Raw genomic sequence first — 15,748 nt, forward strand, 5'->3', positions numbered from 1 at the left:
GCTATCATGCCAGGAGATTGCAAAGAGGTTTTGACACAAATAACTTTCAATAATGGGTGTAATTTGAGGAGAGTCAGGAAAGGGATCCGTGCAGGTGATGTGGGGGAACGAGCGGCAGTGGACTTTCCCAGTCTCTGCTCCTGGCCAGGCCTTCCTACGTCTTACCTCCTGTCACATCAGCAGTGCCTGGAAATGGGGCCAAGAAGACTCCCAGCCCCAGCGCCGAACTTTAGAAGGACTGCTCTTCCTCTCCCCAGCCAGGCTCCTCCCCACCTGGCAAGAGCCCAAGGGGCCAAGGGGCCATGTTCGCCTTTGGGATCATGCACACAGGGACCCGGGACGCTAGAATTATCTACCCTACATCAACTCAGCATCTCCATCTTTCTCTTCCCCCAGAAAGTCCTCTGGAGGACCAACGGGATTCCAGCGTGTGTACCTGAGGCCGCGTGACATTGGATGTGATGCTGGGATTACCACACATCACAGCCGCCGTATCCCACGGGAGGGACCCAGGGGTGAGGACAGAAGGCCTCTGAGTCCAAACCCAGGGGCATGGAGGCTGGATGTCTTTTCAGGTTGTCATTCTGGCACTTCAGATCGAAGAATTCTGAGGGCTGAATTCTAATTCAACTCTCCATGTCATTATGAAGCCATATTCCTCAAGGGAAAAGTGAAAGTCGCTCAGTCGAGTCCAACTCTTTGTGACCCCTTGGCCTATGCAGTCCATGGAATTCTCCAGGCCTGAATACTGGAGTGGGCAGCCTTTCCTTTCTCCAGGGGATCTTCCCAAGCCAGGGATCAAACCAAGGTCTCCTGCACTGCAGGGGAATTCTTTACCAACTGAGCTATGAGGGAAGCCCTCTTCAAGGGAGGAGAATAGGATATATTTTCTATAACAGATTATAGCTGGGTTTATCATTTTAAATATTGGACACATGCAGATCTGCGTCTGTACAGGTGGGGGCAGCCTGGTCTCGTCCCTGCCTCTGTCCTTAGTCACTGACCCCCCAGCCTGGCCCCTGAGAGGATCAATCCTAACAACTCATGTTTATTCACTTCCCCTTTATTTTATATCATGTCTGCATTTATCATTTCCTCCTGAAAACATGACATGGTGATATTATCAACTAACTTTCATAAAGAAATATCAGGATGCTTGCCCTTTGTTTACATATCTGAAGAGCTAAATGGTGATGTCATTTTGTCATGAACTTGCTGATTTGGCATCTAAGTTCTTCGTTCCTCTCTCTTCAATCTCCTATCAAGCCAACCTGGAATACCGTTGCTTCTTGGTCCTCAAACCACCATGACCCTGTCTAAACAGGGACATCAGCCTTCGTTTCATTAATTCCGAAGCGCTGGGACACAGGGACACAGGGACCTGCAGTCACCTCTTGTCTGGGTATCAGGTTTGCAGTTTTATTTGCAGTGACTGAGTCTGGTCAGCAGATGGCAACGAACATCTTGCAAGGAAAAGACATTATTTAGGTTGTGTTAAAAATATAGAGAAGGGAGAGAAAGAAAACAGGACATGCGCGGAAGCAGACAGCACAAAGTTGCGCCTGTCTTGCAGGACAGGGAAGCACACTCATCGCAGGACCTGGGCGGGGTTCCAGTCCCACCCACCTTGATTCCTGAGCCCCTGCCCCTCTTTCTAGCCCATGCTTCTTATTCATTGTTCAGGAGAAGTTGTTTACCGGAGATGTTAGATTCATAGCACATGCAGACTGGGGGTTTCTGAGAAAGGGAGATGGAGGCTGGGGTGGTAAGGAAGAGTGCCCCCGATTCTCCGTGCCAGGAAGGGCTGGGCTCCGCCGGCTGAGTATCCCCTCTGGCCAACCTGCCTCTGTGGCCTGCCTTTCTGGTCCGTCCCTGCTGCTCTGTATGCATCCAGCATCTCAGTCTGGCTCCCGGCTGCAGGAACAGCCCTCCGCCTTCCCGCCCCAGCCCCGAGCCGCTCCGGGTGACAGGAGACAGCTAATTTAACCTGTGTGTCATCTCCCTTCTTCTCTGGCGGTTGCCATGGCAACCCCCAAGGCTCCTCAGGCTTTCTCATTGACTGACCAGGCCCAGAAAAACCATTCTGAAATTGACAGTGCTATATTTGAGGGAAATTTAATGAAAGAGCAGGTTGACCTAGTTTTAATGCCTCACAATGAAATGGCAGGGACGTGAGGTGTTACTGAAAGGAAGAGATAGTTGGTACCAGAGGGATGCATAAAGTATTCATCTGGTACCAGATGGAGGCAAAAATGTCATCCTGCTTTATTTATTGCCTCATCTTCCAAAGAGACAGTGCTGAACTCAATCATTCCAGGCACAAGTCTCCCAAAGAGTGGAGACATTTCAGAAAAGGCAGAAGTATAGAAGAAAAATAAGAACTAAATCTTCCTTCCCGAAAGAGGAAAACAAAACAAAACGGTATTCCCCTGTATTGGAAACTGTAATGAAAAATATGGGGGAAACATCTCTGGCCATTGAGCTTCACGTTTACCTGCTCTGCTCGTATTGACCTGCCCGACTTCCAGAGGCTTTTGTGGCAGGTGTTCCTGGTCAGCCTTGCCTTCTGGTACTCCGGTCACCCCCTGCCATCTGTGTGGCCAGCCTTGTTGATTTGCCTCTCATGATTGGAATGTGGTAAATGATGGTCTGCACTTCTGACATGAGGATAAGAAGCTGTGGGTTCTGCTTAGGTGCTCTGTGGCTGGGGTCGCTAACTGCCCATCATCAGGACACATGGGCAGTGTACAGAGATGCCACATGGCAAGGAACTGCGGTCTGCCAGAGGCCATAACAGTGGATATGCTAGACACAGTGGAGACTGGAGGTATAGCAGCCCAGCTTCACTGCAACCTCATGAGAGGCACTGAGAAGAGGATCCAGATAAGCCCCCCAGAGCCCTGCCCCACAGAAACTGTGAGACAATGAATGTCTCTTCTTCCCAGCAGTGACGTTAGGGAGGGATTTTGTTACACAGCTATTGATAACAAATACAGCCATTCGTTTGCTCTCTTGCTTCCATGGTTGGAACTGTGATTATGATACAGTTGACTCTTGAACAACGCAGGGGTTAGGGGTGCTGACCCTCTGAGCAGTCAAAAACCAGTGTATAACTTTGTAGTCGATCCACCGAATCCACAGTTCTGCATCCCTGAACCCACGCAGCTGTGGATCGTGTAATACTGTAGATTATCTTTAGCGAAGAAAATCCACCTATAAGTGGACCTACTCAGTTCAAACCCTTGTTGTTCAAGGGTCAACTGGATATGCCGTTAGAGTTTTATCCCAGGTGTCACCACTTACAGCTGGATAATCTTGGGAAGTTTCCTTGACCTCACTAGGCTTCAGTTTTATTATCTGCAAAATGGCTTAATATCTATAAAGGACTTAGAATGTACCCAGCTCACAGAAATGCTTAATAAACTATTATCATTACTGACATTTCTAATATAACTATTTTTTTCCCAACTTTGTCTTCAGTGCTGATTTCCTCCAAAATATAATTTTTTAAATTAGCAATTTTAGAGCATTGAGGGTCTCTTATGAAACCGCAGCTGTAACTATTGGGTTGGCCAAAAAGTTTGTTTGGGTTTTTCTATACCCTGGTGCAGAACAAACAGAATGAACTTTTTGGCTAACCCAATACATGGCATGCAAAGGCATCATGAGCCAGCAGCCCTGAAACTCTGAATTCTGTTCTACAGCCTCATTCAGAAGATCTAAGCGTCACTGCCTCTGGCTGGAGAAGGGGCAAGAGCTAGATGGCCAGGAAGACCTGTGAATATCAGGCTGAGATTTCATGAATAGTCCATAATTTTTGAAACGAGGCTAATTAATACCTTGGGTGGATTAGAAGTGAAAAGGAGTAGGAGTTGAAAGACTTTTCAGTTTTGATTTTTTTCTCCAGAAGTCTGTGGGTGCTCTGGAGATTTTTAAACCTGAAATTCTTTGAAAGACATTGGGTTGCTTGAAGAAAAATAAGAAAGTTATGAAAAGATGGATAAATAAGAGAGAAAGAAGGAAATAGTAATGGGAGGGTAAGCACTTTACCTCGCCAGCACTGTTGCCATTAACAACCCTCACCATCATCTGCATCTCGGTCATTAACTGACTGTCTCTTCTGTGTGACCGGCTCTGCATAATGAGACTTGCACGTGTTATCTCTAAACACATGCTCAGAGATCACAGACTGGAGGCGAGGGGCTGTATACCCTTCCACAGGAGGCTTCCCCTCCTAGCTCAAGGTTTGGGCACCTGGCAGGATGTACAGGCATTGAAAGATACTATCTGTTCTGCTGTTGTGAGGTACCTCTTGTATTAAAGCCAGCCCTCCTCTCCTCTTCATCACTTCACACACACACACACACACAAACACACACACACACACACACGCATTTTGCTCCTGTATTGGGGTAGGCTGAATAGAAGGCTCACTTGATATCTGCAGTATGTCCACCATACACACCTAGCTCAAATGCATCTCTACCCAGAGTGAGGCTTTCTTTTATTTTTTGAATATTTATTTACTTCTTTGGCTGCCCTGGGTCTTAGTTGCAGCATGTGGGATCTAGTTCTCTGCTTAGGCATCGAACCCAGGTCCTCTGCATTGAGAGTGAGGAGTCCTAGCTACTGGACCACCAGGGAAATCTCCAGATTGGGGTTTTAAAACTTTATGGCAACAGAGGAAATCCAGGCTCTTCGGGCTTATCACTCTGGGTCTCAGAATGTCCCTCCCCCATGGACTGGTCCTTATGATGAGTTGGGGACCTGGTCTTCCTTTCACCCCTCCCCAACACTGAGCCTGTTTCCAGCAGAGCCTGCTGTGACGTATGGCTCTCCCCCAACCCTCATCCTCTCAGAGAAAACAACCACAAAGTCCTCTGCCAGTCTGGTGCCTGACACTTTATCCTTTAAGAAAAAAAAAAACAAAAAACCAACAAACCTGAAACAAAATCTAAATGCAGTAATTTATTTAGGCATTAACAGACATGAATATGTCTTTATGAATTAATCTGGTAAATTAATCAATCAATTTAGCTGAAAAATCAGATCAAGCAGATAATAAGCCAGTTGGATCAGACCTGATTAAATTAGGTGACTAGAAATGTCATCTGATTAGATCAGATCACTCAAGTTGCTATTTCGAAGCTGTCACAGTCAGGAAATGAGAGGTCTTCCCAGGGCCCCAGGTCCTGCCTGCAGAGTGTGTCTGGGGTTGGGGTTGGTGCAAAGGACTTGTGAGGTCCCCAGGGCTGTCTGAACTCAGCTTTTTTAGGAGCACTGCAATTTCAGACACCAGGCTGCGTGACCAGGTTACCAGATGGCTGCGAGCTTCCTGTTGCTGCTGGAACAAATGGCCACAACCTTAAGTAGCCTAAAACAACACAAATTCATGACCTTGCGATTCTGGAGGTCAGAGTCTGAAATGGGTCTCTTGGGAATAAAATCAAAGAGTTGGCAGGATGGTGCTTTTTCTGAAAGATCGAGGAAGAATCTCTCCTCGCCTTTTCCAGCTCCCACGAACCACCTGCTCTCTTTGACTTATGACCTCATCATTCTGATGTCATCAGTCACATGACCCTCCTGCCTCTCTCTTTCATGTATAAGAACCCTTGAGACTACTCTGGGTGAACATAGATAATCCAGGATAAGCTCTCCATCTCAAGATTCTTAACTTAATCCTGTCTGCCATGTCCCTTTTGCCACGTCATAAGTTCTAGGATTAGCATCTTTGAGGGGTCGTTACTATGCTTCCCACAACAACTAAGGCTACTACCAGATTTTGGGAAGTCAGGATGACACATTGGTCCCTTACAGACAACTCCATGATTAGAGATACTGAAGAGCCTTATGGGATAAAACTATACACCCCTGATTCTGCCATAGCACCCGAAGTTCTTGAGATTAAAGTAATTCTTCTGCATTAAGGCTTGGTTTCCAGAAAACTCCTGCTCCCTAGAAATATATAATGTGGGAGGATGAATAGCATGTTTCTGTAACGTCCATCACCTATCATCAAAGATGATGGGTTGGTTTATCAAACTCCCTATGATTAAGAAGTGCTATAATTAGGTGGCCCAGTGATAAAAAATCCACCTGCCAATGCAGTTCTGTCTCTGGGTCAGGAAGATCCCCTGGAATAGGAAATGGCCACCCTCTCCAGTATTCTTGCCTAGAAAATCCCATGGACAGAGGAGCCTGGGGGTCTATAGTCCATGAGATCACATAGAGTCAGACATGACTGTGCACACACACACACACACACACACACACACACGATAATTAATACACGTTGGAAGGAATTCAGCTAATAATATTCAGAACTTGGGACTCTAAGCCCAGGCCCAGACTCTGGAAAAGACAAAAAAAAGAATTAAATTTACATCAATTACTTCTGCATAGGAATTCCCTGGTGGCCCAGCGACTGGGAGTCTGCCAGCTAATTCAGTAAACACAGGTTCCATCCCTGGTCCAGGAAGATTCCACATGTCATGGGGCAACAACTGGACATGTGGGCCACAACGACTGAGCCCTGGCTCTGGGGTCCATGCTCTGCAATGACAGAGGCCACCACAATGAGAAGCTGTGCACCGCAGCCAGGGAATGACCCTGCCTGCCGCCACCAGGGAGGGCCCAGGTACAGTGGTGAGTACCCAGAGCAGCCAAAAAGAAAGAAAAAATTTTAAAAATTACTTCTGCTTAAAATATGTTATGGAAAGAGTGCAATAACAGACTCAGCTATGCTGAGATCCTTAGAGGTATACTTGTGCATAATCTCGTATTGAATATTTCTTTCATGATTTACTTCTTCTGACAACATGGCACTTAGTAGGTTCTATGTTTGGAACTGGGGAGAAACTCTATAAGGCTAAGGAGAAAAACAATTTAATATATGCCCTGCCCTAAGTGAGTAGAAATGATGTGGTAGTTAAAAGCTGTCTGAGTCTTCAAGGAAGTTGTATTAGTTTGCCGGGGCTGCCATACAAAGGATCACAGATGGGGTCTTAAATAACATAAATGTATTTCTTCGTGGTTTGGAAAGGGAGGCTGGATGTCTAAAATCAAGATGTTTTCTGAGGCCACCCTCCTTGGCTCGAGGGTGACCCCCTTCTCCCTGTGTCCACACCTGCTGTTCTCCTGAGTGATATCTGTGTCCTGACCACCTCCTGTTACAAGGACACAGCCTTATCAGGTTGGGGCCCACCCTAATGACTTCATTTAAGTAACTTCTTTAAACACCCTGTCTCCAGATAGTCATATTCTGACATCCTAGGGGTTAAGACTTCAACATGAAAATTTTGGAGGGACAAATTCAGTCCATAACAGAAATGTAGGACTTAGCCAAGCAAAGAGAAGGAATCAATGGAGGTGGAGGAGAGAATGCATATATCGGTGTAGGGAAAGGCTCAAGAGATGAGGTGTAACTTGGGTGAAAGAGAGTTTAACTTGCCTTTAATTAGAGGGAGAAACACCAGCTACAGGGAGCCAAGGTAGTAAGGAGCTCCCAGATGCCTCTGGAGGGTTCACTAAAAAAAGCTCAGTTTCAAGGTTTTCAGGTCCTCTTTGATCTACGTTCTGCTTGCCATAGCACTAACAGTACACCCGCATTTCAAGAGTATCCAGAATACACTTGTGAGCCTTCATGCCTGGAAAAGTCTGCCTTTGTGCTATGAGGCAGTCAGTTAAAACGGAAGAGATCTGCAGGTTCTCCCACTTTACCTCTTTGGGGACAGAAAGTACTTCCATAGTTTAGCTTTGTCAGCAACCTTTCTACCTTAATTTCCTCATGTGTAATAAGGAAAGATACGATGATTCTAAAATTGTATTATTTAGTGGCGTTGGACTCAAATCTACTTATGACTCTAGAGAAAATTATATAATGTATATTTCCCAAGGAAATATTTAAATTCAAATCATGACTACATAATGGCTAAATATTGAATGAGGATTAATACCAATAAATAGAAAAACAATTAGCAGAATAATTGGTTGGTATTTTGTGTATAGTTTTATTAACACTGATCACTTCCTTGTGGCAATTACTACCTGTATTAGCTTGCCAGGAGGGCCATAACAAAGGGATGCCAACTGGGCCATTTAAAGAAGAGAAATTTGTTGCCTTACAGTTCTGGAGCCTGGAAGTCTGAGATCGAGTGTCATCAGGACTGACTCTTTCCGAGGACAGATTCTGTTCCAGGTCTCTCTCCAGTTTCTGATAGCTCCTTGACTTGTGGCAGCATCCCTCCAGTTTTCACCTGGCATTCTCCCTACATGCCTGTCTGTCCAAATTTCCCCCTTTTATAAGAACACCAGTCATATTGGAGTAGGGGCCCACCCTACTCCAATATAACCCACCCTACTCCATTATAACCCACCTTACTCCAATATATAACATCACCAACTGAATGGACATGAGTTTGAGGAGACTCCGGGAGATACTGAAGGACAGGGAAGCCTGGCAAGTTGCAGTCCATGTGATCACAAAGAGTCAGACACAACTTAGAGACTGAACAACTATAACAACTCCAATATAACTTCATCTTAACTAATTACATTTGTCACCAGCCTATTTCCAAATAAGATCAACTTCTGGGATACTGGGAGTTAGGGCTTTAACATATGCGTTTTGGGGGAGACATAATTCAACCCATGACCCTGCTCATGAGTGGGTTAAAAAGTATTGAAACCTTCCACTTCTTCCATTTCAAAAGAGAAACTCAGGCTTAATCAACATGTGCCTAGATTTCTGTAATGATACTTTTAATCCATAATCTACTCAAACACAATTAAGAAAAAACTCATAAGTCGACTAAAAAGATAATCTAGATTATAAAAGGGATCCTACTTCAGGGGTGCATAAAGTCTATTTGCCTCTAGACAAAATTTGCCTCAATTTTCCCAATCCTTTTAGTAAATATATTTTTCTCCTCCAATTCATGTACGCATTAGGTTTAGAAGTTATTTTTCAGAACACTCCACTTCAGGAATTCTGGAAGCAACAAAATATTCATTAACCACCTGTTTTGATCCAGGGGTTTGTAAGTGGCCTGTAAGGAAGAGAATAGATCCTAGCTTATAGGCTGGAATAACCACGATTTAGACTTGGTTGGTAAAACTAAGCCAAGTCTCCCTATTTTCTGTGCAGGCTCAGTATTCCTCAGAGCTCATATTTATAAATAAAACAAATGCAACATTTGTATTTCTTTTGTATCTTACAAGAAAACATTAATAGGACATATCTTAATTCTTTACTTTTTATTATCTTTTATAGACAGTAATATTGCTGTAAATTCCATATTACAGTAATAACATTTTCTGATAATTTAAGAATTCAAAATGGCCACAAAGGGCTATCACAATTTAAGAAAAACTACAGTTTAACATGGACCTTTTAGAGATAAATGTATGACTGCCATTTGGGAATATTCTTTTAACTCTGGTTTGAAATGTCTACCAGTCAAAACATTTAATGCCTGATTTCTTAGGGGTATAACATTTTAAAATGAGATTTAGAACAAAACTCATTAAATAGCACCTGGCTAACATTCTCCAGGTAAATCAATTGAAATGAAAAAGCCTGCCTAGAGACGCATAGAATGGATCTTCTAGAGCAGTAGGGACATCTTGTGGCCAATTTTATTAAGGATTTTTTATTTATTTTTTTTTATTTGGGGGGGAGATGTTTTATTTTTGATAAGATACTTTGATTCTAATACAGTGAACTGTTAGAGTGTCAGTAATTGTGCTCTATGCTGGGAGTCAAAGGATGAATGAAACATAAATTGTGTTTTGAAAAATCTACCAGAATAGAAAAAGACTGAAGATTTCGATATTACTTATTTACATACAAGAAGTCCAGGTCATCTTGAAAAACATTTTAAGTATGACTGTAATAGATGTCTGTGGTTTTTTGCCTGGCCTCCATTTATCCGGCATCTGTCAGTCTCTTAGCTCAGTGTTGATTTGGGATCACCCCAACCTCACTCATTGTCCATGTGTTGGGCTAGGACGGCATGTCAATCCCTCTGGCTCCAGGGCCCTCCATTCCAAATATTCTATTAGGAGCACAGGATCCAAACAAGGTAAAAAATTAAGGGAGTTCACTTCTACACTTTTGTTTGATCAAGGCGAAGGATCCCGTCTCTTTCTGCTGGTGGCTCGTCAGCCTGGAGCTTCTGGTAACCGACAGCCACGATGTGGGGCGGGTACAGCTGGGAATGCAGGAGCCCAGAGGAAACCAAGGCAAGACACGAAGAGAGTCTGAGGTCTGATCATGGGATTGGAGTACCTGGACCCAGTTATACTACCACAGAGTGTTCAGTCAAAAGGATTGATCTTAGAACAAATGTGAAGGGAAAAAATGTGAAATAAATGCAGAGACACACAAGTACGTTATCCTGTGCACAAATTAACATATACACAAATATATAATAAAATATATTGAGATACGGTTCTAAAACTTAGCTTTAACGAACTGAGTACATTGTGAAAAATTCCACGTGAATAAATGTTGCACCACGTTATTCTTAAGAGTTGCTCAGTTTTGTATGCAATAATGGTATCATAATTTATAAAATCTATTGGACACTTTGAACATTTAGTCTTTTTGCAAGTTTTTTAGCTTCAATCATGCTGCTATTTTCATGCTTTCCTGAAAAATTGTTAGATTACCTCTTTAGAATTAGGATTTTATTAACAGTTAAAATTTATCATTATCTAATTGTATTTGAAATAAAGCAAGTATAAGTTGGGTGTATTAAAATAGTTTTACTACTATATCTATTTTTAAAAATTATTTGTTACTGCCTCTACCATTATACGTGTGATCTGAGACAGCAGATAATGTCATTAAATTTACCTCTATCAGTGACTCAATGGACGTGAATCTGAGCAAACTCTGGAAGATAGTGAAGGACAGGGAAACCTGGTGTGCTGTAGTCCATGGGGTAGCAAAGAGTTGGACATTTTGCTTAGCAACTGAACAACAGCAACAATAATTTCTAAATTTGGCCCTTTGGAAAAAAATAATTTTCATTTTGAATGATAAGTTGTACAACTACATTTGTAGATGTCCCTCAAAACGGATCAAGAGGAAACTGAGACGGAAACTGCCAAGGCCTCTCTGTTCAGTACTTTTTGTCTGGCCAGTTTTTACTCTTAATTCCAAGGTTATTGATTTTAATATACAAGCTCATCCACTCCTGGCCACTAGGTGGCAGTCTATGGAAAAACACTGGCTTTGCATTTTTTTTTCCTTCCACAATGCTAAGTAATTACATGAGTATTTGACCTCTTCTCTGCCTTCCAACCTATGTGTGTTGAGATTTCCTCTTTTCGGGTTTGTGAAGAACAAAAGTTAGTAACCCTGAGTGCCTAAATACTTGGACGAAACATTTATTATTTTAAACAAAGGGAACATTTGTTACAGCAGAAATATTTTACAGGGTCGGACAGGAAAAGGGTTCTGCCAGCCATGAGTTCAGTGAAAGGTCCTCCCTTCCTTCCTCTTTGTTTCTATCTCGCTCCCTTTCTGTCTCTCGCCTCTCCCTCTCCATCTCTCTCTTTCTTCCTTTTTATCCTCTCCTTTACTCAGCACTTCGTACCTTGTTTCTTCATTTCCTTGGTGCTGTGGGATTCTGTTTCCAGAGTGTGGCGAGTGAGAGAAACTCGAGGCCTGCACCCGGGGGGAAACTGCACTGAGTGCCGCTTCGGTTCTGGCCACTCTAGCCGTCCTCTCGGGCTGAGCCTGACAGCGCCTGCAGAACCGGAAGGCTCCTCTTGTACCTGGACCACGTGGTCCTTGATGTTGTCCAGCAGCTGAAACAGTAATCCTGAGTCACTTACACACAAGGAGGTCAGGGGCCGGGTGTGGTTCCGGCAGACGGAAATCTAGATTGAGTGCTCCAGTCCCATCTTTTTCAGCATCACCCACTGGCTCCAGGCTCATAAGCAGGTTACCTAACCTCTCTGAGACCCAGTCTCTTTATCCTTAAAGGAAAGATAATCCTTTTACCCACTTCATCTGATTTTTGTGAGTAGTAATTGATTAAAGCACTTAGAACTATACCTGAGACATAGTATGTGGTCAATAAATGTTAGCATTGCTAATCCTAATGACTACGATTATTAACACAGCCTGGTATAACTGTTAAAACAAAGCTGAGACTAGCAAATAGCAGATGGAATGACTTAAAGCTCTTTATCTTCAGGCTTTGTCTTAAGATCTCTTTGGACTGAGGACCAGAGTCTTTCTGTAAGATTTTTTTTTTTTTCAGTTCAGTTCAGTCACTCAGTCGTGTCCCTCTTTCCGACCCCATGAACCGCAGCACGCCAGGCCTCCCTGTCCATCACCAACTCCTGGAATCCACCCAAAACCATGCCCATTGAGTTGGTGATGCCATCCAGCCATCTCATCCTCTGTCGTCCCCTTCTCCTCCTGCCCTAAATCTTTCCCAGCATCAGAGTCCTTTCAAATGAGTCAGCTCTTCTCATCAGGTGGTCAAAGTATTGGAGTTTCAGCTTCAACATCAGTCCCTCCAGTGAACAACCAGGACTGATCTCCTTGAGGATGGACTGGTTGGATCTCCTTGCAGTCCAAGGGGCTCTCAAGAGTCTTCTCCAACACCACAGTTCAAAAGCATCAATTCTTCGGCACTCAGCTTTCTTTATAGTCCAACTCGCACATCCATACATGACCACTGGAGAAACCATAGCCTTGACTAGACGGAGCTTTGTTGGCAAAGTAATGTCTCTGCTTTTTAATATGCTTTTTTTTTTTTAATGTGGACTAAAATCTTTATTGGCTTCCCTCATAGCTCAGTTGGTAAAGAATCTGCCTGCAATGCAGGAGACCCTGGTTCGATTCCTGGGTTGGGAAGATCCGCTAGAGAAGGGATAAGCTACCCACCCCAGTATTCCTGGGCTTCCCTTGTGGCTCCACTGGTAAAGAATCTGCCTGCAATGTGGGAGACCTGGGTTGGATCCCTGGGTGGGAAGATCCCCTGGAGAAGGGAAAGGCTGTCCACTCCAGTATTCTGGCCTGGAGAATTCCATGGACTGTATGGGGTTGCAAAGAGTCGAACATGACTGAGTGACTTTCACTTTCACTTTCAAAGTCTTTATTGGGCTTTTCTGGTGGCTCAAACTGTAAAGAATCTGCCTGTGATGAAGGAGACCTGGGTTTGATCCCTGGGTTGGGAAGATACAATATTGCTTCTGTTTTGTGTTTTGGTTTTTTTGGCCGTGAGGCATGCCGAATCTTAGCTCCCCGACTAGGAATCCAATCCAAACCCCCTGAATTGGAAGGTGGAGTCTTACCATTAGACCACCAGGGAAGGCCCCAGAGCCCATGGTTCAAAAGGCCTGCTTACCAGGGCAAAGCATAGAGTGACAATGATAAGGACACTGCTATCCTGCTTCCGGCCATTTCATTTCTTCTAGAGCTGTCAGTAATTGCCCTCTGCTCTTTCCCAGTAGCATATTGGACATCCTGTAACCTGAGGGGCTCCTTTTCCAGTGTCATATCTTTTGGCTTTTTCATATTACTCTAAGGGTTCTCCAGGCGAGAATATTGGAGTGGGTTGCCATTTCCTCTCCAGTGGACCACGTTTTGCCAGAACTCTTCACTGTGACCTGTCCATCTTGGGTGGCCCTGCACAGGATGGCTCATAGCCTCACTGAGTTATGCAAAACCCTTTGCCATGAGAAGGCTGTGACCCGTGAAGGGATTGGGCTAAAGCAGAAACAGTGCTCAGCTGTGGTTGTGTCTGGTGGTGAACATAGAGTCCGATGCTGTAAAGAACAATATTGCATAGGAACCTGGAATGTGAGGCCCGTGAATCAAGGCAAATGGGATGTGGTCAAACAGGCTCAGGGAGACAATGGAGGACAGAGGACAATGGAGTCCACGGGGTCGCAAAGAGTCAGACGTGACTTAGACTTAGTGTCTGAAGTACAGCAACCACCCTGCTTCCAGATGGCACGTCACTGTCTTAAAATTTGAAGAGTTTCTTTTTTTTTTGTCCTAGAATAACATCTTTCACATGTAGAGAAAAATGGCTGTTCTTTCCTGCAGGGGGAGTTACTGAAAATGAAACCTAGTCTGGTCCTGAAACTGGCCTTATGTTTCCATTTCCAGAATAAGAAGACAGGTAAACTTAATATGTTTCAAGGACGTGACACCATACTTTGTCATGAACTGTGATTATACATTAGGCTTCTTAAACACTCTGTATTCTTATAAGAGATTTCTGGTATGTTGTGGAAATATCTGAATAGAACAGGAAACAGGATTGGGTTGTTTTCAACAGAAGGAACTATGTTCAGAAATCGAAACTACTATTCTCAGCAGTCACACTGTATTATTTCTGATAATTACTTTCATTGCTTCAGGCTTTCTTGTCAGATTTTCAGAAATCACAGGTTTACATTTGCATAAGACATGCTGCTTTGTTCCTGAACCCCGAGGGCATTTAAACTGTTTACACAAGGTTTACAATGACCTTATTGCTAAACCTGAGGAGAGTGGAGAGTTGTTCAGTTCTGAACTCACAAAACAGGTCTGGACACCATGAACTACCCACTTTCTTTTTTTTAATTCATTTATTTTAATTGGAGGATAATTACTTTACAATATTGTGGTGGTCTTTTGCCATACATCAACATGAATCAGCCAGGGTGCACATGCGTCCCTCCATCCTGAACCTCCCCTCCCACCTCCCTGCCCACCCCATCCCTCAGGATTGTCCATGGGCCACCCACTTTCAAAGCAATTTCTTGTCTTGACTTTATGAAGCCACATTCCTTTAGGTTTCTTGCCACATTCCTGTTACTGCTTCCATTTTCCATTGATATATGACTTCTCTCTCTCAGTTTAGGATGTAGAATTGGGGAAAGGAAAGATTCTGTCACAGACTTCCCTTCTACCATTCAACCTCCAGTCAATCTGCACCTTATACCATTGGAGGCAACCACCGTTCTCATCTTGTTCTCTCATAGGTTGGTTTTGCCTATCGCTGAACTTCATACAAACAGAATCATAAAGCATGCATGTTTCTTTTGCAGGCTGGTTGGGTAGCCTGCAGGGAGCAGAACGCTCTGTTCCTATCATCTTATCAAAGCAAAAGGAAATTAATGACTGAGAAGAACTTGGGGTACAAGATTGAAGAAGAACAGAATGGCCGGACTCATTCTTTCTGGTTTCAAGACATACTTTAAAGCTACTGTCACCAGGACAGTGTGATATTTATGAAAAAACAAGCACATAGATCAGTGAACAGAAAAGAGATTCCAAAAATAAACCTACATAAATACTGTCAATGGATTTTTTTTTTATTGTGACAAAACACATGTAGTGACCAGTTTACCATTTTAACTGTGTTTGAGTGTACATTTCCAAGCTGGGAAAGGGGTACATCAAGGCTGTGTATTGTCACCCTGCTTATTTAACTTACATGCAGAGTACATCATGCGAAATGCTGAGCTGGATGAAGCACAAGCTGGAGTCAAGATTTCTGGGAGAAATATCAATAACCTCAGATACGAACATGACACCACACTTACGGCAGAAAGTGAAGAAGAACTAAAGAGCCTCTTGACAAAAGTGAAAGAGGAGAGTGAAAAATCTGGCTTAAAACTCAACATCCAAAAAACTAAGATCATGGCATCTGGTCCCATCACTCCATGGCAAATAGATGGGGAAACAATGGAAACAGTGACAGACTTTATTTTCTTGGACTCCAAAATCACT

Source organism: Bison bison, unplaced genomic scaffold, assembly GCF_000754665.1.
Source record: "Bison bison bison isolate TAMUID 2011002044 unplaced genomic scaffold, Bison_UMD1.0 scf7180017864461, whole genome shotgun sequence".
NCBI lineage: Eukaryota > Metazoa > Chordata > Mammalia > Artiodactyla > Bovidae > Bison > Bison bison.